Source organism: Pseudopodoces humilis, chromosome 5, assembly GCF_049639895.1.
Source record: "Pseudopodoces humilis isolate 2021_Gansu_Grassland_sample_001 chromosome 5, ASM4963989v1, whole genome shotgun sequence".
Classification (NCBI taxonomy): domain Eukaryota; kingdom Metazoa; phylum Chordata; class Aves; order Passeriformes; family Paridae; genus Pseudopodoces; species Pseudopodoces humilis.
The window spans coordinates 36108738-36136218 of record NC_142204.1 but is presented as its reverse complement, the minus strand read 5'-3'; the positions used below and the strand labels follow the sequence as shown (position 1 = coordinate 36136218).

Here is a 27481-nt window from a genome sequence, read left to right as displayed (position 1 = left end):
TATTCTGTAAGAGGGAAAACCCATCCTTTGGGTGGTAGATCCTGAATCAGCTGCAGAACCTGATGCTGCTGGAGCAGATAGAGGGCTTGTGGTGGGGCTCACACAGGAGTGGGACAGAGCAGAGTGGCAAGTGAGGGGTGAAGGTGGGGACAGATAGGGCAGAGTGAAGCGGTGGCAAGGGCTGCTAAGCTCTCTCCACCCAAACAAGTCAAAGTCTGCATGTGCTTGTGAGTGGCAGCTGCTGGCACAGCTCTCTCCACAGTTGGGCTTCAAATGGATCCAGCCTCCACGCTTGCCAGGGTGTCCTGCAGGCCAAGATCACTTCTCAGAACAGGCAGGATTGACAAGCGCTTCTGTCTATGAATAAGGGACACGGGCAGGATGATCTGTGTCTGAACCGTTTCTTGTATTTTTTGTCTTTCAGTTACAATTTAAAAATTATGATTTCCAGGCTGGGGTGGGTAGGAAGTTTTCAACCCTTCCTCATGCATTTTATACACTTTTTTTCCCTTCTGTCTGCCCCCCCTGCTCACATTACAAGCTCTCAGAGGCCGGGGCCGCCTGTTATCTGTGTCTGCGTACAGCGCTCGTTGCCACTGAGCTCTGTTGAGGCCTTTGGATCCTGCTGTTACGCCTATAACAATTCATAACGCCCAGGGCTGCGCACAGCCAGCGCGCCGCTGCCTCACCCCCCCGTGTCCCTGCGGATGCCCGTATCTCAGCGCACCCGCGGGAAACTTTTGGTGACAAAGGCACACCCAGCCGGCCCTGGGCGGCGGGGACAGCGGCGCCCGGAGAGCGCGGCCCCTTTAAATTCCAGCTGTGCGGCGGGGGGCAGCACCGCTGGCGGCGCGGGGCTGGGGCCGGGGCCGCTGCCGGTGCGCGGCGGCGGAGAGCGCGCAGCCCGGCGCCGGGGGAGGCAGCGGCCCCGGCGCCGCGGTCCCTCGCGGAGGCGGAGAGGATGAGGATGGCTTCTGGCTTTTTTTTTTGCCTCCTCGCGACGATTTCCATAGTAACCTGATCGAGCGGTGCAATTTCGGAAACTGGGGTGGCTTTATTATTATTTTTTTCCTCCCCATATTTTTCCCTCGGCTTCATCCCACCGCTCCCCGAGGAGCGCCAGCCGACAGGTAAGGTGCCCCGACCCCGCGGGGGTGTTTCCGCGCCGCCGAACTTCCCGGGGCGACAGGGGCCGGGCGCGGGGTCCTGCCCGCGGGGCTCCGCCGTGCGCGGCCGTGGGCAGCAGCCCGGGCCCGGGGCCGCAGCCCGGCCGGCTGCTGGGGGGGGGCCGCACGTCGGGGCGGGGTGCCGGGGAGCCCGGCGGGGGTCACCCCCCGAGGAGACCGCCGAGCTCTTTTTACCCTCTTTGTTTGCTTGTTCCCGGGGAGGGTTTTATTCTTCCCTTTGTTTCTCCCTCCTTTTCTTCTTCCCCCACTCCCCTTCGTCGCTCCCCTGCCTGGTTTGTTTCCTCGATCGTCTTTCCTTCCCCCTCCCTTTTGTGAGGGTGAGAAATCGCACGCGCTTAACCTTAAAATCTGCGGCGAGCGAGGGCAGAGGCAGCCCGGCTGCCCGCTCCCGGTACCTGCAGCATCTCCGCTCGCCCCCCAGCCCTGGCCGTGCCCCCGCCCGGAGCGCCCCGCAGCCCCCTGCAGCCTCCGGCTGGGGCGGCCAGGGGACCGCCCTCGCCGTCGCGTCGGAGAGGAGAGGGGCAGAGCAGCCCGAAGCATCCCCCGAGCCGGGTGTCACGGACTGGGTCCCCCGAGGGGGGAGAAAGCACATCGTGGAAACCTGTGAGCAGGTTAGTCTAGAAGCTTCTCCCTCCATGACCTGCTCCTTGCCCACCTGCCTGGGCCCGTCCGGAGAACTTGGGGATGGGAGACACATCTTGCCACCGCCTCGGCGTTGGGTTGGCAAGGGTGCTGATGGCCCCGTGGGTCCTGAGGCGCCCAGCTCTGCTCCACAGCCTTCTCCCGCAGCCATACATTGCCTCCCCTTCCTGGGTGGGCAGCACGGGGAAGGCCCCAGCAGGTTTGGGTTAGATGGTGAGGACTGCGATCGTACTTGATTGGTGCTGCCATTGCTCTTGCCAGGTGGTAGTTGTTCACCAAGCAGGTCTCCGGTAAAACTTGCTGTTGCTTGCCATCTTCTCTAGCTCTCTGGCTTTCATCCTGATACTGCGTTTTTGACTGTGACTATATATTTTTTTTTTTTTGGGGGGGGGGGAAGTGGGTTGGGGTGGGCAGGAGGAGGGGAGTGTTTGTCATTTTTTACATCACTTTGCACTGAGCACAATGAATAGATTAGTCTGCTCAAGGCTTTTTGTTTCTGTCATAAATGATCAATAATCATCTGGTGGTAAGATGATCTTATTACAGAAAAAGCCAAAGTGCACGCTGAGAACAGCTGAAATACAAGGTCAATAACTCTTGGGTTATCAACAGTAACCCGCTTTGCATATTTGAAGATGCCGTATTTCTTTCAAAGTAAAGGCAACTTCAAGCTTTTGATGAGCTTTATTTTCAGTGCAAAACAGTCAACATAGAAAACAAGCCTTGCTTCGGAGTAGTCCGCTCATCCTTAAACATCCCCGGACCTCATTTAATCTTTCTGTTTAGGGAAGGTGAATGGCAAATGCAGTCCTCTTAGGTAAGACGAGTTTTGTAGCCCCCAATACAAAGGTTGGTTTGTTCCTAGAGCCCAGCAACTGCCACAGGCTTTCCAGACACAAAAGAAAGGCGTAGTCTGTGGCCTGAAGATCGTGCATGCTAAAAAGGCAGTCAGCTGGAGGGTATCACAGATCAACAAGCAGCTCCGCCGCCTGGGAAGCGGCTTCATTCCGGGAAACGTAGCAGCTCAGTGAGACGAGCCATTTGTGCCGAGGTGGCTCCGAGAGGACTGCCCGAAGCTGCGGGTCAAGCCTGGGCTATGAGGAGCCGGGGCTGCGAGAGAGGGAGCCCGGACAGGAGGAAGCACTGGGGGCAGGTGAGGCAGCCTTTCCAGAGAAAGCATTGGATTACAGCCCCGAAGCAGGGGAATGAAATATGGAAAGGGAGCAGGGCAGATAATCGGCAGGGGAAGAGGTTATGCGGGGACTCGGAGCCTAACATAAAAAGCTCGAAGTAATGAGTTTAATCTAGGAAATCTAGTTCTTAAATTGTATGTGCTTGCCAATTAGCTAACCATTCTGCAAATCAGAATGGAATTCAGATTGTATCTCGGTGAATGTATTGACTCTGAAGTGCTGCAAGGAGAAAAAAAATAATTCTCTCCTCTTTCCCTACTGTGGGCTTTAAATATGAACAAAAATCAGATCTGAGAACTGAGGAACCTTCTAATATACTCACTTTCCTGAGTTCACATTCTATCTAGCCTAGACTACCACAGTTAAAATCAAAAACTCCTATGGTAATATGACTTCAGGGGGCCAAATTCAGAGCAGTTGAAGGGCTTTTTAGCAGTGAATATTGCCGTGCATTGTGAGGAGGGGTCACCATCAGTCACAGAATGGATTAAAGTGCAGGAGATGTGAGGCTGTTACCTTGCAGGGAGAAAAGCACTTACAGTGTATTGATGGAACCCAAGGCCCTCTTGGGCTTCTCTAATAAACACTTAAACATTGCATGTGTATAAAAAAGAGTTACAGCATAACCTTTATTCTCTTGTATTAAAGAATTTTTTTCATGTATGTATTACTTTCTGTGTGTCATAATAGCTTTCAAAATGGCTGAATGGTATTGATACAACTAAAATACTTAGAGAGAAAGCTGAAATTAGTTTGAATTTCAGTTTAAGAAAATTGTAAAAAATAATGTTAGTTTTATATCACTGGACAGCTAGCTGCAGTAATTCATAGGAACTAACACAAGCCTTTATAAAGCTATTGTTTTACTCAGATTTTACTGGTATGGACTTAAGAAAAGTAGGCATGAGTCAATGCCAGAAATTGCCACCAAGATCAGCACCCTGGGCAAGAATATTTACAGCTGTGTTTCAGAGTCTGGGAATGTTTGCTTTAGATGGCTGGCAGTTCTGTGCTTTACACTGCAGAGGATCAAAAATTCATTATGTTTGATTGGTTACACAGGGATGTAATAGTACAGAGTTTCTCATTTTCTTGGAGAAGTATTATCTAATTTGCGCTAAATTTTGCAGTTATGAGATGGATCAGAGGTGTATGGCTGGGAGATGCGTAGCTGGCTTTTTTAGCAGGGAATCTGACTTGAACTGATGCATATGCAATTTTTTTGTACCAGCCTCCTGTGGTACTGCCTGCACGTGCTGATGAAATAATCTGCCTGAGAGCTGTTAGAATTTGTATGTAAGGAACTGGTTTGTTTATATGTAGATCAGTTATTACTGCAAAGATAAATGCGTGCATGGAAAATTGTTACCACAGATGGATGCTGGCTTCTGAAAACTGGGCCTCTTTAAGATAAACTTCATGTATCATGTCAGAGAAATAAGCAAGATGGGGGCAAAACCACTACTGTGTTTTTTATACGTCTGCTTATGCTAATAATATATATTGCAAGGACTTTTTATGTCTAATATACATTTCAAGGAGCTGATATTATTCTTGCCATTAAAAGACCTCGGATTTTGTTAGTGCCAAATCAGACCCTTACCCACATTCTCATTGTTTGCCTGACAAACATTGTAAGAAATACTGTGGTAAAATTTCCTTGCAGAAACATTTTGTAAAATATGTAGTGTGTATTGCTAATTTCTCTATGTTTTGCTTGTACTCTAATGTTTCTATACTCCTCTTGAAAATGGCTACATACAAATAGCACCTCTTGTTTTTTTACCACTTCCCTATCTATATTTAGAATTGTATCTATTTAATTGAGTGAGAAATGTTCTGTTAACCCAAAAAAGACAGATAGGCTAATGGGAGCGTGAGCCGTCCTCACTTCTCAACTGGACATTAGCAGACCAGGATTCGGTTTTGAGTCCCATCTCTTAGCCTTCCCAAGGCTCACCAGTTCTTGTTCTCTGTTCTTTCAGTTCTCTGGATTTGGGCTACCTTGAGGCATCACATAAACCTTGTGCAGGATAGAAGCATTTAACAAGTTGGTGCTTATTCTGGCAGAGCTTCTTGGTCCTCTCTAGCTTCTTGGAGCACTGGTTCACATGGCTGCATGCAAATCAGGTGTCCTCTGGGGACAGTGTTGGATGGTGCAAGCACTAATGCTCCCTTCTGTGTAAATGTATTAGGAAACTATGCAAAAAAGGCTTTTTCCAGGGATTTGTCTGAAATTGAGCAAGTGGATCTTGAGATCCGCTGAGGTTTGGCTGTTAATTTTTGTGGATGGAGATGGTCAGGCCTCTCAGGAGCGGGCTGGTAAATGTCATTAAGTGACAATGACGGGTTCACAGTGCTTTAGTGGAGTCTACAGAACTCAAGTCAGGCTCATGGCTCCATAGAGCAATTGTGTTCCAAATCCAGACACGAAAGTCAGGAAACGAATTTCAAAAGAGGCAGCAATGTCCTTCTAGACTAATTCCAAGAGACAGAAAGGAAATGTGAGCAAGAAAAATAAGGTCACGCCATTATGTCTACTGATGACTTTCTATCTCTGGTGACTTTCCAACTCCAAACTTAATTTAAACAATAATAATTGTATTCTGTTTCACCACAATGCAGTCGTGACTGTTTGGTTTACTTGTACTGCAGCAGTGGGTGCTAAGCTCTAATTTGAAACAGAGGTGACCCCAGTTGGTGCTTGGGGTGTAGCTCACTGATGATACCTTTTAGATGGAAACACTGCAAATAATTGAGAAGTAACCGAAAGTTGGTGAAATAATAGTGTTAATAAAGATAGTTATTATTTATAGTGAACCAGAAAAATATCTGCATAAAGTTAAAAAAAGCCTAAGCACTATTAAAAATTGTAAGAGAGAATGCTTGACTGGGAGCTGACAGAAATAGTAGCAGTTGTTTTTTCCCCAGATTTTAATCAATCTTCTGTCAGTGTCAAATAGAAAACATGAAATTTTTTTGTTATTTGGAACCATGCTCATAGAGAAATAAAATGCAATCCTGGAGTCCTTTTAAGTGGGATGTCCTGCAGCGTACTAAATAATTTGATTTGGAGGGAAAATATATCAAATATGTTTACATGTCATAAAAACAACATGAGATATTTTTCATATTAGATTTATTATGTATGTACCTTCTTTGTGGAAAATGCGCTGCTTCTGTCTGTGTTATTGACATTTTCATTAACAAGATGATAGACGCTGCTTGAAACAAAATGTTTTGCTGAAAACTGGCAGAATCACTGTTTTAGGTTTGGGAAGAAATATCATCCATAAGGAAGATGCTACAATCTGTTAATGAAGTATTAATTAAGTTTGCAGTTACAAATGAAATTATGGTGCAATTACCTTTTTCAGGAGTCATTATTATATTAAGGGTTCTGTTTTGTTTATATTTTTCACTATGTCAACTATCTCTTGCAGTGAAATGTTACTTTTCCTCAAATGTGTGTAACATCTAACTTTTTCTGGGCAATTTGTTCACTTCCACCTTGTTTGTAAATAGATATCCATGTCTTTCTTTGTTTTATATAATATCTGATTAATTGGAAAACCAATCCCAGGTAACATGGCAACTTGGAAGAGCATGTCAAAACCAAAATTGTTTAATTGTTCATTATGAAGGATTCTGTTTACTGCAGATGAATGGGTTTTATGGTAAAACTCCAGCTGGACTATAAAACTTTCATCTTTGGACTATGTCCTAATGTGTCGTTATTAAGCTTTAAAAATCAATAAAGCAGGGGGAAGTACATTAAACGGGCAAAAGTTAAAATAACGTTGACAAACCGGCAGTTAAAAATTGTTGATGGAACAGCTGATGAATTTGCAGAAGAGCCTAAGATGATAAGGGTTGTTATGATCTATTTAAAACCATTGCAAATTCATGCAGTATTGCTCTTCTGGAAGTAGCAAATCCAAATATCCTTACAGAAAGTCTTGACTCACAACAAAGCTGATTAGTCATCCACACCACCAAAATATTTAAAGCAAGAGTCAATATATCTTGGAATACACACTGGAGAATTGATGCAGTTATTTGAAGGCATTTCAGCATGCATAAGACACTGAGTTACACCATAAACTATTAGGGAGTACAAGACTCCAGTAAAATAGCTGTTATTTAATTGTGAAGCTTTAGCTGCATGTTACAGACACAAACTCCTGTAGAGCTCATATATTTTGAGGCAGATATTTGACTCATATATTTTATTTGAGATATATCTGAGGAAACTGAAAAATATCATTCTGAAGAATATAGGAAGAGAATAACTGCATGTAGGAATCAACTTAGTAAAAGAAAGTGAAGTATGTCACGTCTGCACTGAGGCACAGGGCATTTTTGAAGGGTTTGTTTTGGGATGCAGGCTGGTTATTAAGAGAGAGGCAAACACACCAGTTTTAGGGAAAAATCCTGGCAATGATTTAGTCTGGAGAAGTAATAAATGAGTTAGGCTGTTACTTTAGAGGGTCTGGGAGGAATTTGTTTATCTTCTGTGGCTAGAAAACACTGTTTATGTAACCTGTTGTCCTTTCTCTGGAGTATCAAAGCAGTCCAGTGGTTCTGTGTCACCATGATGCAGAGGTAATCAAAGCAAACCTTCAGAGACTGTCACAACATTGTCATTGGAGATAATTTCAGCAAAGAGGCAAAGCTCTGCATCGATAAGTAGGTTTCAGTCTGGACAGCTGGGTAGAAATAAACAGTCCCAAGCAGTCCGATACCATTTTAAAACCACCCTGCTGAGATTTTTATTGTTAGCAGAATACAGTGCCTGGATCATGAGTTACTTCTAAATAAAAGCAATGCCTGTTTAGCTTTTTTTCTCCCTCTCCCCATCCAACACTAACACTCCTAGAATCTGTGCTAAGGCGCATGGAGGAGCAGGCGGTGATTCAAGAGAGCCAGTACAGCTTCACCAAGGGCAAGTCCTGCCTGAGCAGCTAAGGGGCCTTCTGTGGTGGAGTGACTGCATCTGTGCACAGGAGGAAGGCTGGCATTTACATGGACTTTTGTAAGGACTTTGATAGAGTTGCCTGAAACATCCTACTGCCTAAGCTGAAGAGAGAGATTTGGTGGATGGACTGTTAGGTGATGAGGAATTGGTTGGATGGTCACAGCCAGAGGGAAATGGTCAGCAGCTCAATATCCAAATGGAGGTCAGTGACAAGGGGTGTCCCTCAGGGCTCTGCACTGGGACCAGCACAGGTCAGTGTCTTCACCGCTGACAGACAGAGGGATCGAGTGCACCCTCAGCAGGTTTGCAGAGAGCACCAAGCTGAGTGGTGCAGTTGGCACCCCTGAGGGATGGGATGCTGCCCAGAGGGACTGGACAAGCTGGAGAAATGAGCCCATGGGCACTTCATGAGGTTCAACAAGGCCAAGTTCAAGGTGCTGCACCTGCATTGGGCAACCCCCAATAACAGCACAAGCTGAGGGATGGAGGAATTCAGAGCAGCTCTGCCAAGAAGGAATCAGGGATAAGGGTAGATGAAAAGCAGGATGTAACTAGAAAGTCAATTGTATCCTGGGCTGCAACAAAAGCAGCATGGCCAGCAGGTTGAGGGAGGGGATTCTGACCCTCTACTCTGCCTCCCCATGGATCACTGCATCCACCTCTGGAGTCCCCAACATAAGAAGGACATAGAGGGGGTCTACAGGAGGGCTATGAGGTGATCAGAGGGATGGAGAACCTCATGTATGAAAACAGACTGAGAGAGCTGGGGCTGTCAGCCTGGAGAAGTGAAGGCTCCACAAACTCCTTGTTGCTGCTTTTCAGTACCTTAAGTGGCCTACAAGAAAGATGGAAACAGATTGTTTAGCAGGGCTTGTGTGATAGGACAAAGGGTAATGGCTTTAAACTAAAGGAGAGTAGATTTAGATTGGACATAAGGAAGACATTTTTTACAATTAAGGTGGTAAAGGCTGGAACAGGTTGCTCACAAGGGTGGCAGATGTCCTGTCCCTGGAAAGTGCTCAGTGCATTCTGAACTGAAAAGACATTTTAGTTAGTTTTTAGTAACTAGCTAAAAGGAGTTAGAAAGAAAGAACTTCTATAACAAGTTACTGTAAGTGTAGTACAAGAAGTATCCATGCTCATACATGTAAGTAATTTCTCACCCCATGTTGTTAATAAATAAAGACAAAATCTGCAGTCTGCATCACTCAGGTAGGTTTGGCTGGTAAATGGAAAAGTGTTGTGGGAGTCTTGCACGTGATAGTGGCACTAAAAAAGATGCAAGTGGCCTAATGCAGACACACCATCACTTTGGATAACAGTTTACTAATAATATTTAAATCCACATTTTCTGTAGTGCTTTTTAAATGATGCTTGTGCCCTTGTGATTATTTTGTTATCTGTAGCTGCTCATTTTCATGGAGTCAGTTTTCAACTTTCACACTGAGTCATTATGGACTAAAGCTCTGTAATTTGTTTTTTGAAGGTCTGCTACATTAGAAACAAAACATAAATTTCTCTTCTTTACAATAGGTTGGCTGTAAGATAATTTTCTGTGATGTTTTCCATAGAGGAATCAATTAAGAATTCTTGCTACATCCTAGCCCATTCCCTTCTATTAATTTTGTATACCTTGATAGAAAATTAAACTCAAATACCTTTGATTTATATTTTCATTTGGGGGGAATTAACAAATATCTCTGTTATAAGAGAACTTCGTGGATCTACACCAAACACTGTATCTTTTTCTTGCATGGCATGTTGCAAATAGCTATGGGAAAAAACAGAAGCTCCTTAAGTTATCTTGTGATTATAAAGTAACCAATTTGGGGACAACTGGCTAACTACCTGGAAAGCACGATCATATTCTGTGGTCCCTTGGGACATTTCCTTGGGTTTATGTCTTCATTTTTTATTTATTGTTTGTAATCTGCCTTAGAAAGGTAGGCAACCATACTGGTTACAACACTGGATAACTGATGGCTTACATATTGAAGAGCAAAGTAAACAGCTTTCAATCTGTGTAAAGTAAAATCAGTTTCCCTAGTTATTAAGGATCATTGCAAGAATTTGCTATCATCAATGACATGATTAAAGACCAGATTAACGCCAAGTGTGGGTCCATGAAATTCCCAAGAGTACAAATTTACAAGCACTTTTTAAAGCATATATAATGGTATAGCTAAAGGCTGTTGTTGGCAATCTGCTCCACCCTAGCTTACTCATCCTCTGCTCATGCTGATGAAAACTTCAGTGCAGTAACTTCATGGCACATAATTCAATGATGTTAAAATAGGATAATTTATTCCCTTCTCTCTCACATTTTATTTCTTTCTATTAAATAAATGTCAGGCTTGGAAGTAACAAGGGAGTTGAGTTCGTGACCTGAATATAGCTTTTACCTGCAGATTGTTTCCAGTCCCATCACATGTTCCTTCCATTTTCAAACTGCTGTTCTCTCTACTAATATCACATTAGTTTTTTGTGCAAAGATTTTTAGGCTCTGAGTTCCAATAATTTTCACTTTACGATGATCAGTCAACGCATGCAAGTCAAATCCTGATTTATTCCAGCTATTAGGTGGCAGAGATTCTTGGGTATTTGGACTGCAAGCAGTACATTTTCCAGAAACAGATGCCTCTGATGTTCCAACACACATATTTTGTGATGATCACACAGAGGCACAGAACTAGTATGTCCTTCCTTGAAGAACGAGAGGGGTAAGTAAGGTTTCTCTCAGGAGGGAGTGGCAGGTGGCCTCAGGAGGTCCAGCACACTGTCTCTTACAAGATAGAGTGGTCCTAGACCGACATACCAATGGCCTCAGCATCGTCTCTTAGCTCAGTTTCTTTCCCCTGTAGGACCCAGACTACCTGGCAGTTTCTCTGTAGCCCCAGTAGGAGAGTTACACATGAAGGAATACTAAATGAAGCTTGGTGCTAGATTTCTTCCTGCTGCTTCATTGTTGCACAGGCACACAAGATTTCCAGTGTGTGCCACCAAATACTGCATAGGCTAATGTTAGCCTAAGGTTAACTCAGTTATTTAAGATGCATATGCACTGCTGATAAAGTTAGCACTGAAGAACCTCACATTAGTTTTCTGAAAATGTGTGGCACATTTTGAGAAGAAAAGGGGAAAAACTAAAAAGTGCATTTTCAGAAGCAGTGAGTTACAGAGGAAGGGAAAGTTAAAAAGGGCCCAAGACATTTGTTTCTGTTTCTCTCTTAAGCCCACTTCCCCAAATTGCTGAATAACATGTGTGTTCGCAAAAATATGGATGCCCATTCCTAGCTGCACATGTTTGTAGTAGCACCTAAGTGTACCCAAGCTGCCTCAGGGAGCAGACAGGACAGAGCCCGTCTTGAGCTGCTTGAGGCATAAATCTCCTTCTACCCAACCCTCTCATCCATGTCTCCTGTGAGATTAAATGACTGATAGTGGTAAGTGACCTATACTACCACTTTCCACTTTGAGATACTGAAATAGATTTTCCATGTGTTTTATGTGAAAATCCTGACAGTGCCCTACAACCTTTTGCCTGAAGCATGCAGGAGAGCAAACAGCAGATATGGAGGGACTGGAGTTTAAGGCAGAAGAAATTTGTCTGCAAAGCACCAAAAAACTTTCCACATGGCATAAAAATAGCCTCCCCTGACAGATTCCTGGAGCTGGCCAAAAATAATCATAAAATGTCCATCCTGCTGCACATGTGAAGTGCCTTCCCACCCAGGGCAACACAGAGTAACTCCACAACAGAAGGCTATTTAGCAGTAAGGTTAACAGACTCATTACGATAAGGCCAGAAGTTACAAGGAGACAAGTTATTTTGGACTTACATATTGAAGGCTTATCTGTGGTTTAGAATATGAGTTGTCACCTGAGAGTATTCACCAGGAAGCTTGTCTGGATATAATCAGAGGTCAGATGTTTTTTTATCTACCTGCTAAAATCAAAGATGTTTAGCATAAGTTGCTGCTCTTGAGGAGCAGTTATATATTCACCTGTTTTTTTTCTTTAATTCAAAGCATGTGCTCAGTAGAGTGGAATTAAACCTAATGAGGAGCTTGCAAGCTCAGTCTGTCCAACCATGATGTGACAGGGGTCAGAGATTCTCCTGACTCAGATATACAGGTGTTTAAATTTCACTGGTGGGGTTTTTTCCCTCTTTTCTAACATAATCACTTAATGGAGTTTGAGAAATATTTTCTGAGTAAATACAGTAGCCTTTATTTTCACTGTTGAAAGAATCTTCCTTCTGTAAATACAAGTAATGATGTTACAGATTTGCTTAGAATCATGAAGACAGTTTAGGGAGAATTAAAAAAAATATCAGTGTGAGAAATGAAAGAGATGTATTATACCAATAGGTTCATTCTACCTTGTGAGAATGAACAGAGGAGAAAAAAAAAAAATCTAAGTTATCTGGTTACCCTTTTGGTACCTTTCCTTATTGATATGGATTTGTTTTTTGAAATTTTTCAAATACTGCTCTATGTTTTCTAGATAAGTAGAGAATATGCAGGAACAATATCTGCTTTCCTCTCTTTGCTTTTCTTTGTTTTTTTTCCAGTGAATATGATAGAACACACATTCAGAGAGGGATTATTTTGTCCTGGTTTCATCCCAGCCCAATATACTTTTTTTTAAGCTGAAGATTTCTGACAACCCTTGAGATAGCAATTTTAATTAATGGCCCAATTATTAAGAATATACCCACTCAGAGAAGGATTCTAAACAGCACAGTTGTAAAGGTTAATTGTTCAGATATAATTAGAGCCATACTCTATCTTTAAAAGTGCTTGTGAATTTCTACAGTCACATTATTTAAATAGTTTAAATCTATCTTGGACTAATGCCATTATCTCTAACATCAAAATCTCCTCCATAGAACTTGGTTATCCTCTTGCTTATGATATTTTTCTTATGTTATGATGTTAGTGTCTTCAAGGTAATGGTGAAACTGGTCTCATCTTTAAACAAACAAACAAACAAACAAAACCCGGGCAAACTCTTTAGAGGAGAAATGAAACAATTGCTTCTCTCTAGTGGTTGTTCCCTTCAGACTTTGGAACAGAAGGCAAAGCCTGTTTTCTATGCAGCAGTTTCCTGAAGATTAACTGCAAAATAATTACTACTTTTCAGTTGTGTGAATAAGTGAGACACAAGGCAAGAATAGTTGGAGGGGTGTTGAAAGACAGGGAGGAGGTGATGGTGTTAATGGAAAAGAAGTGGGTGGTAAATGCACATTAAAGACCCTGGGATATTAACCTTTGACTTACACATGTTGTTTATTTCGTTCTTGATTAATGTTTTTAAGATTTAGAAGGAAAGGCACCTTTTGGCCTTTTAAACAATGCACACCTTCAGTAAAACATTCTCCTTGTTTTGTTTTTTTTGTTTGTTTGTTTGTTTTGGAGAGGGAAAAATCAGATTATTCTATTCAGGCTCCCAGCCATTTGTCTGCATTTGTAGCAGTAGTTGATGGCCTCTTATTTGGAGCCTGTGTGGTTTCATTGGGAGTGCAACACATGCTGCATTCATCCAGAGGATTAACTGAATTCTCTGAATTAGGAGGGTGACCTTGTTGAGCACAATGTGTTTGGAGATGTGAGGTATTGGTTCTCCTTGCTTTTTAGGGAATTTTGGCATTCAGGCTTTTCTTAGTTTTTTTCTTATTTATGTTTTTGTGTGAGTACTGGCAGTATTCTTAATGTGACGAGATGTCACTGTCTTGCAGATACTAGTGAAACCAGTGTTTTAGCCTTAAAAAAACAAACAATGAGTAACAGACAAAATTCTGTCTTTGCCACACATGTAGGGTCCTGCTGTTTCCCAATGGAAACCACTTGCAAGAATCCAGTTTGGCTTATAAACCTTCAGTCATACATTGAGAAAGGCCAGCTCTAGGGTGGATGAATTGGGCTAAGTACTGCACTGCTGACAGTCTTATATTTCACATTTTAACTCACAGTAATGAGTAAATTGTCATCTTTGTGTGTGACCTTGTCATATTTCCAGAGCAGAATCAGTGTGATCAGTGCAATTTACTTGATATTGGTATTTTACATGACCCCCTTAAAAAAATCAAATTCCCACTTTCAGTGTGAGATGTTAAAGAACAGATTTTTTAAGGTTGTTAAAGGTCTTTGGGTACCAGGTTCCCATTGAATTGTACAGGTCTCTGCTCTAACTGTGAAATTCAAAGGTCTTGAAGGGGGAACAACCCCCATTTTCATCCAAACCTTAATTCAAATTTCTTTTAGCAATGCAGCATAACAATATATAAATATTGTTTTTTCTGTAGATATTTCTTCTTGCATGACATGACTGAAATATCTCCTACATATTCACCTACAATGAGCTTTGGTTTGAAAAATCAGCATAATGAAATGTTTTTAGTGTTGTAGACTCTGGTCTGTTTGCATAGCATGCAGTTTTATTTCTGTAAACATCAGATATTCATATCTGTTATTTATGTAAATGTCTCTGTCTGCTATAGATTTGCAATCTTCGCATATTCTCTATTGAACTTTGATTATGCTGTTTGTAAAACACAGACGTGAATTTAAAGCCCATTCCTGGTGATGATGAAGCATTTTCTTGCTTCTCAGAAGTATACTTAATCTTTTAATTTTATCAGAGGTGGAGTTTAAATAAATACATCTGGAAAGCTATCTGAATGAGATTGTTTTTGTTTCTTAAGGACCTCTCAGTAAACGTAACATGACTGAAAAGAGCTGCTGTGTGTGGGAGTAGTGGTGTTTGAACTGCTGATTGCTGCCAAAGGTTACTGGAGTGAAGACAAATGAATCCTTCAAGGCAATTAAAAGTAATATAACTGATGAAACAGAAGCTGCTAATCCCTTCCAGTTTCATATAACTTAAGATTTAGGGAGTCATGCCAGAGACATAAACTGCAAAGAAGGTGAAAGCCACACATTTTGTACAAATGGTGTGTCTTTTGGGGAGGAAGGAGTACCAGGAGCACATCACACTAATGTTCTACACACTCTTGTGGCTCCCTGTTCAATTCAGAGTGCACTCTGAGGTCCTGATCCTGCTGTTCTTAATGGACCAGGGCCTGTTTGTAAACTACTTTTGCATTTTCAGCCAGGATGCACAGGTTTGACAAAGATGCTGCTGTGATGACAGCACAATGTGAAGCTGGGAGTCAAAGGCTGAGAGTACTTCTAGCATTGCTTGAGTGACCAGCAAAGGTGAGAGTGATCCTGGGTCTGCTTCTGGCGTGGTGTGAAGACCAGAATTTTCCCTATATAGCTTCCCTCAGTGGAGAGATCCAAATTAGTTTAATTCTCATAACAGGAAAGAAGTGAAAAGAGGAAAAGGATGAAGTGGTAGGATAAAGAAAAACTGACAGTAAAAAAAGCCAGAGGAATGTAATAAGCATGTGCTGTTCTGGATAGCAGGCTGATTTAAAAAAAAATTACATTTTCTGCTATTAATTAAAATAATTTGCATCTGAACAACCTTAAAATAGACATATTCCTTATCTTTCTTAAAAAAAAAAAAAAAAGAAAAAAAGAAAGAAACCATCTCTGATTTTTATCAGTTTTGATTTTTTTTTTTCTTTCGAGATGAGACTTGCATGTTGTCATTTCAAATATCAGGTTTCTGTGCTCTCACAAAAGTGCATGTAAACTACTGGATAGTTGAAGGGTCATTGCTTTAGGGCTGCTAAGAGCAGTGTGGTTTCTGTGTTAGCAAAGAAAGATTTAAGAGGAAAGAACAGTGGAACCCAGAGGTCAGAGCATTCCATTGGCAGAAACTGTTGCTGCCCTAACCAGCTGAACTTATAATATATAGAATTTTTAGCTTACTGTACCACAACTAGAGCTTGGTTCTGTAACATTTTGTACTTTATATTTACACACGGTCCAAAAAACGATCAAGTTAGGTAAGCCCATGTAACTGGTTAATGTCCGTGTAAATCAATCTTGGCTCTCTGTAGATTTGTTGCTGTAGAACTCAGCAAAAGATAGTGGATGCAACTGCCTCACTCCCTGTGCCAGGTCAGTGAGATGTGGGCATCGAAGTCACTTAAATATTATATACTTTCACACTCAAAGAAGCAGGCTTACAGAGCAGAGCAGGATTTTTTCTCTAAAATTCAGCACATTTTTACTATAGCTGTTCTATGAGGAATTAATGCTGTGGGAAGCAGGTATTTATATTGCTGTCCATTTGTGCAGCGTGTGCTTCTCCTGAACATAGTGGTTCAGGGAATCTCAAATGTCTTCAGTTATATCAACTGTGTTTTTCCCCAAGATAATATTAAGAGAAAAATCTTACATGGTGTTCATCTTTATAGTGATCTCTTCTCTTAAACATTTTCTTTAAGGAATTTCTCCAGGTGCACAAATAGGTCAAGGCCAATGCATCGTATGTAAAAATAGACCTCAAAGCAGAAGTTTGCAAAATGCTTTTCATCCTCATCCTTCTCCAATCAGACCATCACTCATAATCTTTAAGGACTAAGGACATCCCATGTTGCAGTGATATGTGCTGCACCTTTGGCCTCTGATCCTCAGGTAGTGATCCTTTAGCTCCAGCACTGCGGGGCCAAATTGATACTTGTTAGCCACTACCAGTGCTGGAAGATCCTGTTTCCTCTGAGCAGCTGCAGGACTGAGTACCTGGGTCCTTGAGAGAAGAGCGGGTACCATCCTGCAGCAAGGCTCCTGCAGTGTCACTGGGGCTGTGCTGGTGACAGTTCAGGCTGTGTCACACGGAGCTGTGCTCTGAGCTCAGGTTTGCTGCACAGCCCGTGCCAGCCGTGCTCCGGCTGCTGACCCTGCAGCTTCACTCTGACCCCCTCTCCTCTCCATGTCTGCTCCCTGGGACAGCCCTGTGTGCTGCACCTCACTTCCATGGATACAATGGGAAGCTGGTTTCCCAGTTCCAGGCATTTGTGCTGATTGTGGGCAATATAACTGTTTTTGAAGGCAATCCCAGAAACCTGCCTGGAAAGATGTGCAAGTGTTCTTGGTCGAGGTCAAACGAGGTCTGGTTTTCCCTCTCACTGTAGCTCCCTGTATGGCAGTGGCAAAAGCAGGAGACAAAGCAGTGAGGCACTAGACTCAAGACTCCCAATGCTGAGCTAGATGCTGGAAGCTGTTAGCTGTGATAATACCTGGAGCACAGAGGTTGCATCAGGTGCCCACAGCAGTACTGTGTCCCAGGAAACCCACCATCCAAACTTTATAGAGATACCAAATTAACAACGATCACATGAATAGCAGGAGAAGGCGATGAGGTAAAGGGAGAGAGGTTAAGCTGGGACACAGGAAGAGAGGGAAATGGTCTTCTGCTGGCAGAGGATAGACTGGACCAACTACTCATTGTAAAAGGCAATGAGACAAAAGACTTGATAGAATGAATGGTGTCTATTTTTAGGCAGAAAGAAAATAGCTTTGCATCTTTTGCATAAGCAGGGGAGTGCTATACTTCATTGTTTAAAATGAAGGCTTCAATCCAGCTATCCGGTTCAGAATGCCAGTAGGTTTCATGGATATCTGTAGAGATAGATAGTGATTTGGAGATGCCTGTGTCCTTTCTACCATACCCCGTAATGTCCTGGCAGCTGCAGCATGTTCTGCAAACTCTGAAGATGGTGGGGAGGCCATGAGACACCCAGGGGAGGGTGTCCATTCCCCACCTGTATCATGCAAGGCCTGCACTTTACTTTGGGACGCCAACACCGGCTCTCATTGGCGGTGATGCGATGGGGCAAGGCAGGGGGCAGATTCCCCAGCCAATCTGGATTTCAGTCTCAGAGGTGACAGTGCCGGCTGCGTGCACCAAAGTTGTTATCTTGTTACCATAACAACGTGGCACATCCTCTGCAGTCCAGGCACTCCATGCCTCGTGAGCAATGCTCAGCAGTTGCTCTAACAAGATTCACTTTTATTTTATTCTTGTATTATCTATTGTTTGGGATAGAGAAGGAACACAGCCATAGGGTTTTCTGACGCATTTTGCCAGCTTGTCCTAAAACCCCTGGGCACAAGGGAACGGAATGTTCAGATGGCACTGTTTTGCATTCCTGTTTTGAAGATTTGGAAAATAAGTGCATGACGTGTATATGCGTGGACAGAAAACACATACAGAAAACAATTTGGCATATCCGGGAGTTGAACATCACAGTTATTTGTTTTTTGAGTTTTAATCATTGTTAGTAATAGAAAATACTGCTGGGGTTTTAATAGTGTGGTGTCCCCATAGTATGAAGTGGCTGAAAAGTGGTCTCCTCTATCAGTAATGTGGCATAAATTATTAGTGCAGACCATTCTTCACTATAAACTTTAAACCCTCCAATTTTTTGTTAAAGGGTCAGGGTCAGGAATAACATGCAAACAATGTCTTTTATTCTCTGTGCTTGGTCTGCCCTCTCTGCAGACATTGAAGAGTCATGGCACAGGAAAATGTGAAAGAAGACTTAATTTCTGTTGTGTGGTATTCAGGAGGACATATTCCTTTGCATTCAGGAGGACATTTGTGTGCCTAATGTTTCATACATGCACAGTTCTTTATCATTAAGTCAAATTCTGTTATTTTATTTACTACCTTGTTATTTGGTAGTACTCAAATTTCTGTGGGCCCTGACTTTTACCCTAATTCTCAAAAAGACCAAAACCCTTTTAAGGTGACTCTAATTGTCTTTTAAAATGTCCTAAAATGCTCTGAGGATTATTACAAAGCAAGAATAATAAAATGTTTATTTTTAAAATAATGAGAAATGCGTATTATGATTTTATTACACTTTTCTCAGCTGGCTGGGTAAAATATTTTCCTGTTGACATTTCTGAAGGAGGCAAGAAAATTCTTGTTGAAGACCAAGTTTATGTGCAATGAGAATCTGGAATAGCAATCTTTATAAATCCTAATGAAAGCCATAATCCAGAGGAATAGGTCTGCTTCATAACACAAAATCATTATAATTGCCACCTACTCTTTCAAACCCACAGACCAGCAGCTCCAAAGTACCAACTTGCTGTTTAGATATACCAGAGTTAAAATTTTTTCTCTCTGTGTATATACACGTATCACCTACTTACAATTCTTAACTCAAGCATCAATGTCAGAATTTTAACCACAATGCCTTGAGGGCAGATGGTCAGCATATTAGTTTACTATTCTGCTGAATCAGTGCTCCCTCCAGTTGGTTTCTCCATTCAGCATACATTCCTGCATGCCATTAAGTTAACCCTGGCACAAAACCTCACAAATAATCATAATTCCCTTTAAATATTTTGAGGAAATTTTTTTAATAACCCACCTTGAGTAACTGGATACATTTTACTCCTGCAATATATTTCAGGTATTCAGTATTTTTTGACTTGGGACAATAGTTGTCATATTTACAGCCTTGGTGGATTAGCAATGTTTGCGATGTTGCACTTGTCAAATGCTGCCTCTATTACTAGCAGAAGTCACTGCACAGTGTAGTAATTTGAGGCCAACAACAACAACAACATAAAAGTACATATTTTCCATAATAGGGAACTTCTTTCTCCTGTGTGACCAAATTACAGTCTGCTAAAATCAACAGACAATAAACTAGCTAAATTTTGAATACTTCTAGAGTAATTTTGGTGCCTAAGCAGTCCAGCTCATTTTCCAAGGTCCAAAATGCTAATTTAATCTTTTTTTCAATCACATAATTAGTTGTATCAGAATAGGCTCTTAAAAATTAAAACTATGTTATCAGGAGGTATTTTAGTATTTAGTATTTTGAGCATTGAATGAAATATATGTACCAAATCTTTGTTTTCTGATAAGAACGGGGCCATGCACTAGAAAATACAGTGCTCAATTTCTTCAGTGTTTATATAATAGTTTCTTGATTTTGGGGAGCTATTCCATACTACTACTGGCAATGAGGGTCGTGCTAGATAAAAGAATTAAGAGAAAAAAAAAAAGTGAATTGTCAACCTGTTTGCATGAGAAAATTTAGCTAAGTTCAGGTCTTGGGAACAAAGGAAGTGTTAACACTCCTGGGCTGCTCTCCCACTTCAGCTAAGAAGCTGTGAAAAAATAGACTTTCAGGGCTTGAATGTGAATGAGTTGAACTCTCCTGTAACTAGGAAATCTTTTCAGAATCAGACAGAGCTGAGCAGGTTTTCAGTTGGTTGTATCCCATTCATTCCCTCACTCCTTATCCTCCACATGCTGATTCAGCTTGTACTGAGCATGTTAAGGCTTTTGAAGTCTGATCAAAGATCCCACACTGGCTGCAGAGAGGTGGAAAAGAAGGAAGGCACCTTGTCTTTTGTGCTCATCCTTGTTGCAGACTTTACTGCTCCATCACAAGGAAAAAATGAAAATTCCTGTGGAACATGGATGGCATTTTAATTGTTCAATTATGACTAATCCAAGAGGCTGGCTACTGATAAATTATTTTGTTCTTTCTGTTCATATGCTGATTGCTTCTCAAATCCTACTGCCTCAGCTCCCCAGTCTTAACTGATGCTTCTATCTAAAATCCCCTACAAGAAATATTGCTGAGTACACCTGCATCACTACTCACGTGGAGAAAAAAATTACCTGGCCCATGTGTAAAGGCCACACTTTATGAACCACTGATGCATTTTTAATCTTCTCATGTCATTGGAAAAAATGGGGGAAGGGGAAAGCATCTTGTCATTGAACATAGTTCTCCTAAGTATGATCAAAAGCCTCCTTTTTGTACGAGGTCCATGCAGTTCACCTGCCATGAAGGAAGGACTCTGCCCATGCTGAGTATTTTGAAGGAAACAGAAATATTTCTATAGTTTCTGGAATAACAGTAGTAGCTTAAGGTACATACACCAGTAAAGCAGCCCTGGATAAACTATTACAGTTTTCAGTTAACAGACTTAAAATTCTCATCAAGATACATTTTTCCATTGAGTTTGGAATCAGCTGGACAATGTCTATGTTTTTAACAACAGGTGCTTTATGTTGACCCCTGAGAGTACCTGGACATTCAATTTCAAATTAGGGAGGTAACCTTGACTTTTTTTCTGAAATCAAATGCTGGGTCATGAGTCAGTAAGTCAAGCTACACTTTCAGCTCACAACTGTTAGCCCACAACTTTTATAAGCCTGTTGCTTTACATATATATATATATATATATGTTTATGTTTATTGCTGTTTTTCCACTCCTTCCACTTCTCTCTAAACTGCTGGGCAGGATAAGGTTTTTAGTTCTGTTCTTCTTTTGAACTACTTCTCAGCTCTTGTGAGGAAGAAGAGAAGGGTCCCATGGCTGTTTTCCATGCCACAAAGCTTTCTGCAGGAGCAGCCCTTAAAAAGATATCATAATGTCCTTGGTAGATTTGTCTGTAACTAGATCCCTGTGCCTTTCTCTTTGCTTCACAGGCCATCTTCCCCAGCAGCAACCTTTTCTTCTGCCAGGGAGCACAGCACCAGGAAAGGTAATGAAGGATTGCTCTGGACACTGGTGTAACTTTTCTGCCCAGCTCTCTTATTACTTCGAGTTTCTCACTGTCCAAATCTGGTGTCAGTATTGAAATGTACCAAACTGACCAAAATGCTTTTGCTAGTCACCAGCACAGCCACAAGCTGGCATTTTTCACCTACCTCAGTGTTTTTTTTTCCTGCAGAGGGAAAAGCTTATGGTTTCTGTATAGTTTCTGATGTAGGGTAAAGGCTGCCTCCCGCTGTCACTTCATTTCAATTCACATTGCATCTTGTGGTTGCATGTGCAGTCAAAAATTATTATTTTTATTATCTGCAGCATGGCAAACAGCGAGACTGCTGATCTGCAGCAAACTGCATCAAGCCTCATACTGGGTTGTCCCAAGTCTGTGCAAGGTGGACAAAGTTTTCAGCAAAACCTGGGGTCTGCAGAGTTCTGTTTTCCTTCACAGCCTACCTTTTATTTAAATGGCTGCTGATAAATGAGGTACAGAAAATGACATTAAAGTGGCTCATGATGTCAGCAAACATTGCTGCTTGGAAATGTGACGTTGCTGCCATTGCTCAGAGAGAAAAGGAGCCAGCATTGGCTGGTGTATATAGTCAGTAAGGAGAATTGATCCCTGATCCTTTCCTGCCCTTTCCAGAATTGAAGTTCTTTTGACCAGGAGAGATAAGGAGAGAGAAAGAAACTTATAGTTGCATTTATGGTGGTTAATAATTTTTATATAAAATGGAAATAAATATTTTTCTGACCTAAAATATAGTGCATTGAAATGTTTCCTGGTGAGAGTGATTAGAACAGCATGTAATAGTGTCTGATGAGCAACATGAATTCATTGACAACCAGCTGTTGAGTCTTACATATCTGATCTGTTTCTATTCCTTATGTTTTATTAATGCCATCCTTCAGTTCTAATAATGCCTGATTCTGTGCTTCTCAGTCAGCTACTGAGAAATTAATTTTCTGGGACTTGTTCCTAAGGAAGAAATGATGTGGGATTGAACCTGTCATTCCTGAGGAGTATTAACCAGGCTTTGGTTTTGGGAGAACTCTTTTAGATCCCTCCATGCAACACACCTTTTATAAGGATAATAACATACAATAAGAAACATTTGTAGCTTTATGTTTTGCTACACTGAAGTCTGGTTGGGATATCTCTCTGTGATAGTGCATGGATACGTATGGGGCCAGGTAGGGAGAGTGCAAGGACCCCCAACTCATTGCACAGCAATTAATGGGCAGAAATACAACTAATAACCAGTTGTGATAATGTGTTATAGCTTTGTAGATTCAGTGCCTCTGGGTCATGGTGAAAACCATGAAGACCAGACCTCTGATCAGCATAAAAAGTAAAGACCAGGATGAAGCCTTGCTCAAACCCTGCACTTGCTTTGCTGCTAGAGGAAATCAGAAAATACTGAGAGGGGGCAGAGGAGCTTTGGCACTGGCTCCATCAGGTTGCCTGGCCCCAGTGGGTGTGGAGATGGGTTTTGCTGCCTGAACAGCAGAGCACTCTACAATCAGTGCATGGGCTGTTGCACCCACACCCAGAGCCACTGCCACAGACCCTGTCACCAGGTGTAGAACTCCATTTGGTCTGTCCTGATGTCTGCATACAGAGTCATTAAAAAACATGTTGTGAGGGAAAGGACATATGGAGGCAGAAACCGTGGCCTGACCTGATGAACTTTTCATTTCATTTAGGCTGCTTCAGCTACAGTCAGGCTTGGCAAAGAGGGACTACATATAGTTCTTAGAGGTTTTTTATACCTGCTTTTTTTTATTTATTTTTTTTTAATTCCTCTCTTTTCATTTGTATTTGTTTCAAAATATACTTGATTTAAAGCTAACAGATTCTTCTAGTGGGATGGATTCTGGGGGGGTCTCCCCTAAGGCAGAATGGGCAGCCCAGATTTAATGAAAATAAATGGCATTCGCTCATGTGTAACCGTCTCTTATAGAGACCCCTACCTAAGTGTGCCTTGGTGTTTCTGGGATACAGTAAGCCAGCCAAAGTCTCCCCTTTATTTATCTTACAAGCAAGAGATGACACTTCTGAGAATGTTTTCTCAATTTGTCTTTAAAAACAAACACTTGAACAAGGGCTCTGTTTCTGCAGTACAAAGGTCACAAAATTTAGGCTGCATGGGTGCAAACAGCAGACTGTAAACCTTATGCTGTTTGTCTTTGGGATAGCGTACCTTGCAATGTCAATATGTGTTCTATTAATCAGATGAGTGCTGTGTCCTTTTGCATGAAACATCTATAAAGTATGCACCTCCCTTTGTGTTTTAAAAGCAGTTTTAGCCTGATGTTTTAATACACGGGCGTATGGCATATTTGGTGTCACACAGCGTGTCCTCATTTGTATTTACTGTGTTGCACCACAGAACTATTTTGTTTTCACATTGTAAAGTACATTTGTGAGATGCTTTTCTGAAGTAAAAGTACACAATCAATGCTTTAAAAAATATTGCTTGAGGAAATAATTTTATTAATCCTACACACAATATCCTTCCTGTCATATAGTGGAATTTAGATGGCAGAATCAATAATGTAGTATTCACATGGGAATTGCTAATACACAAATTAGTGCATGGTGCTTCTGCATTTGGTAGAAAAGATAGCCTGTGTTCCCTCAGCCCTTTATTGCTGTGCAATCAAAGAGAATTATGGACATAAAAATCCAGTAAAATATAATGGAATATTTCATGAATTGTAATGTTTACTAACAAGAGAAGAAGTTGCTGTTTTCAAGTTGTGGCTGAACAGAGCAGCAAGCAATATTTAGGGTAGTAATAAAAGGCAAATTATCAGTGTTTTCCTTTAAAGCCTATCATGGAGGTAAACGAAAATCTAATGCAATCTGGTAACATTAATGCACGCTCTTTATGGTGTAGAGTGTGAATACTGGAATACTAATGGTTCATCATATTTATTCCATATAGCAATATCCTTTTGTGTTATTGAAAATACAAAGGAATATAAATTAAATATAATGAAATAATTTAATTTCTAATGGTTACAGAATGATCTAAATAGACCGAACAAGACCCTGTGACTGCCTGCTCTAGTAATTGCTCAGTTGTATGCTTATTTTCATAATCAATGCATTACTCAGACTATCTTTAGTGGAATTTATTACCTCATTTTCAGTTTCATGCTACTTAAATATGCAGCAGGCAGTCCCACAGAAAATTGTGATCTGTAGAGCTAAGAATCATGGTGTCAGAGGTCAGAGTTCTTTGTTTTCATTCCTTTGAAATCGCTCTTTAATGTTCTAAAAGGGGCAAAAAGCATGTAATTTGCATTTAAAGTACAGCTTTCCCGCATTACATCCCCTTGAATGTATCTTTTGGGTAGTGGACATTTATCATAGAATTCCTCTTGACTCTGGAAGCAGTGCAGAAGGTAGCTCAAGAACCTTTGTAACTGTGCAGTACAAGGCAATAAATCTGAAGCTGCCACAGGATTACTATGGTAACCATCCAGACTGTCGCTCTTCCAGCCCTACTGAAAGGTAGGTTCAATTTGCAGCTCGTCAACTCCTCTCCATGATTTACTTGTTGACACCGCACATTTGATGTAGTAGTGTTAATGCCCTCTTGCAGCACAAGGGACTAATACTGACACTGTTTTATATGGCAATGCACAGGAGCGACCCCAGGAAATCATTTAAAATTGTAGAATTGTATTCCTGTCATCAAATGCATAAATTGCCAGATTTCGAATCCTGTTTTAAGCTGCTTCAACTTCGTATGGAAGAAGGAACCGTATGAGCTTAGAAATGAGGTTAAAATTGCCTACTTACTTAAACATTTATAGGAGGGGATATGTGCAGGTCATGCTGGGGTGTGTATCCCTGTGCTTGCACCCTTTTCCAGTTCCTTATTATAGAGATGGAGAGGGTTTTGGCATGCAGTGGGATGATTTGTCTTTTTTGTCTTGTAGTATTCTCCATGGAAATGATCTGTGGTTTCAAATAAGTATGGCAAATGCTGTTATGCCTCAAAAGAGATTACTTGAAATGTTATGTTTTGCACTTACACACCAGCTTACTTTCTCCCTAGGGCAGACTGAGGCTGTGTCAGGTGAGCCAAAGAACCCAGGGACTGCTGACTGACATCTTGATATTTTTGTTTTTGAAGCTGTCCCCCAGCTTTCTGGGTCAATCCAAATAAGAATGGCATTTAACTGGGCTTAAAGTGCCTTTGTTGCTGAAGAAAGGAAAGAAACCCCTACTAGTTTTTAATACTGAAATACATTCAGGAACTTGTAAAGCCTGGTTTATTAAAAGTATTTCTGGGTGTAGATGTGCATATGTCATATGGAGTGTAGTTTGATCCTTTTCACATCTAGTTAGAGGCGAAATCTGATTTTCTGAATGGGGATAAAGGCAATTTAGTCTCTGTTATCATATCTTTGATATGAGTGGATTCTTCTTTGTGTGTTGAAAGTCAGACTCAGAATTTAGCTTTTCTCTCAGTGGGGATGCTGCTCAAATTTAAATCTCTGTTCTGATTCTTGTCTTCAAAAACAGTGTAAAAGTAGATTTTTGACTTCCTCTCTCCGTCAAATTTGGTGGAAACTGACTGGTTGTTGCTAAAGGTAGCAAAAACAGGAGCGCGTTTGTACCCCCTCACATATGCCACTCTGTAATTGTCTTTGAAAAAAACCAAGTGGAGAAAAAACTGCATACAGCAATTGATATGCTGTTAGTCCAGTGTCCTTTGAAGTAGAGCTTCTTGACCAGAAAAGGTATGGCTCAGTTCGAAATAACTTTCTCAAGCCAAGCCTTTCGATGCCTTATATTGTCATTCACCCCATCTTTGACTGTAAGGAGGATTTAAAGATTTTCGGCTTGAAGGATCTTTAGATCCATTTCTTCCTTTTCCAAAAATATTTCCTGAGATTCCTCACAAAATGATATATTCATATTAAAGAAATAAACCAACCAAAGAGCTGCTAATAGAAGTGGTGATTTGCAGCAACATGTCTGCATAAAATGTTCCCCTTCTGCTGCTGTGAAATATTCCACCTGTGTTGCCTCAGATGAGGTGTAGTGACCCAGTTGGTGAGCGACACGACGGCTAACTTACAGGCCTGTCGGGCTAATCACACGTGAACACCAATGTGGTGGACGGTGAAGAGCATTTATTTCCGGTAAGCACGGCAACATGTCGTCATTACCAAAAACACCATCAATTAAAGTAGAAACCATAGCAGAATTTATTCCTCTCTCAGAAATGGCTTTAACAATTGCTTGCATGTCCTTGGGGTTAACTGGGGAATAGGTCTTTTGACCATTCACTTCTCCCACAGGAAACGCTAGCACTGTGGGAGAAGCCCATTCAGCACATGCCATTTGGATCTCCTTCCAGTCTGTGAGTGGCATGGATTCTCGTGGGAATGATGCCACAGATCTTTTGGGCTTACTAAAATTTATTTGCATGTTTTCAAAGTCTAAGTCTGAGTCAGAGCTTGAGCTAGATGCATGTTTAAGTGTGTGCTGCTCTGTCTCCCGCGCGCGCCGTCTGTGGCCCCAGACCCCTTCCGAATCGGAGGTGGAAGCCGAGTGGCAGTGGGCTTCCGGGCTGCGATGCTTTTTGGTGGGACTCCGCCCGCTCCCTTTCCCAGGGACGGGTTTCTCCCCTCCCTTTCTCTGCCTTCCTTCCAGTGGGTTCTTTTCCTTACAAGGAGATACTCTAGGGCACGCTCCCTGATTGGACTGTGAGCTCTCCTCCCCTTTACCATCGGCGCTATCCTCCCGCTTCCCCTTAGACTCCCGATCGCGTATGTCTGCGCGTGTTAGGCATCCTTCGCTCCGCCCCTTGCTCCTCTCCCTGGCGCCATTTCGCGGCGCGTATGGTGGGGGCCTTTCCCCAACGTCTCCAGGGCCCGCGGTGTCGGGCGCGCCCCGCGGCTCAGTGGCATCGGTACCCTCCGGTGGCAGATTATGTTCCGCGACCAAACCTGTGTTAGGGCCGGGCAGGCGGGACGGCGACTCGGGTCGGCTGTCATCATTGGATGGCC

At 42.0% G+C, this 27481-nt stretch overlaps 1 protein-coding gene across 1 annotated transcript in view; it reads left to right on the top strand.

The window, feature by feature from the left end:
• The first annotated feature begins 1052 nt into the window (after positions 1-1052).
• The window catches only part of NAV3 (neuron navigator 3), a 508468-nt gene continuing 482039 nt past the window's right edge, over positions 1053-27481 (top strand). The window contains exon 1 of the mRNA XM_088054865.1: positions 1053-1130. The gene's annotated coding sequence lies outside the window, so the exon portion shown is untranslated. The remainder of the gene's footprint in view (positions 1131-27481) is intronic.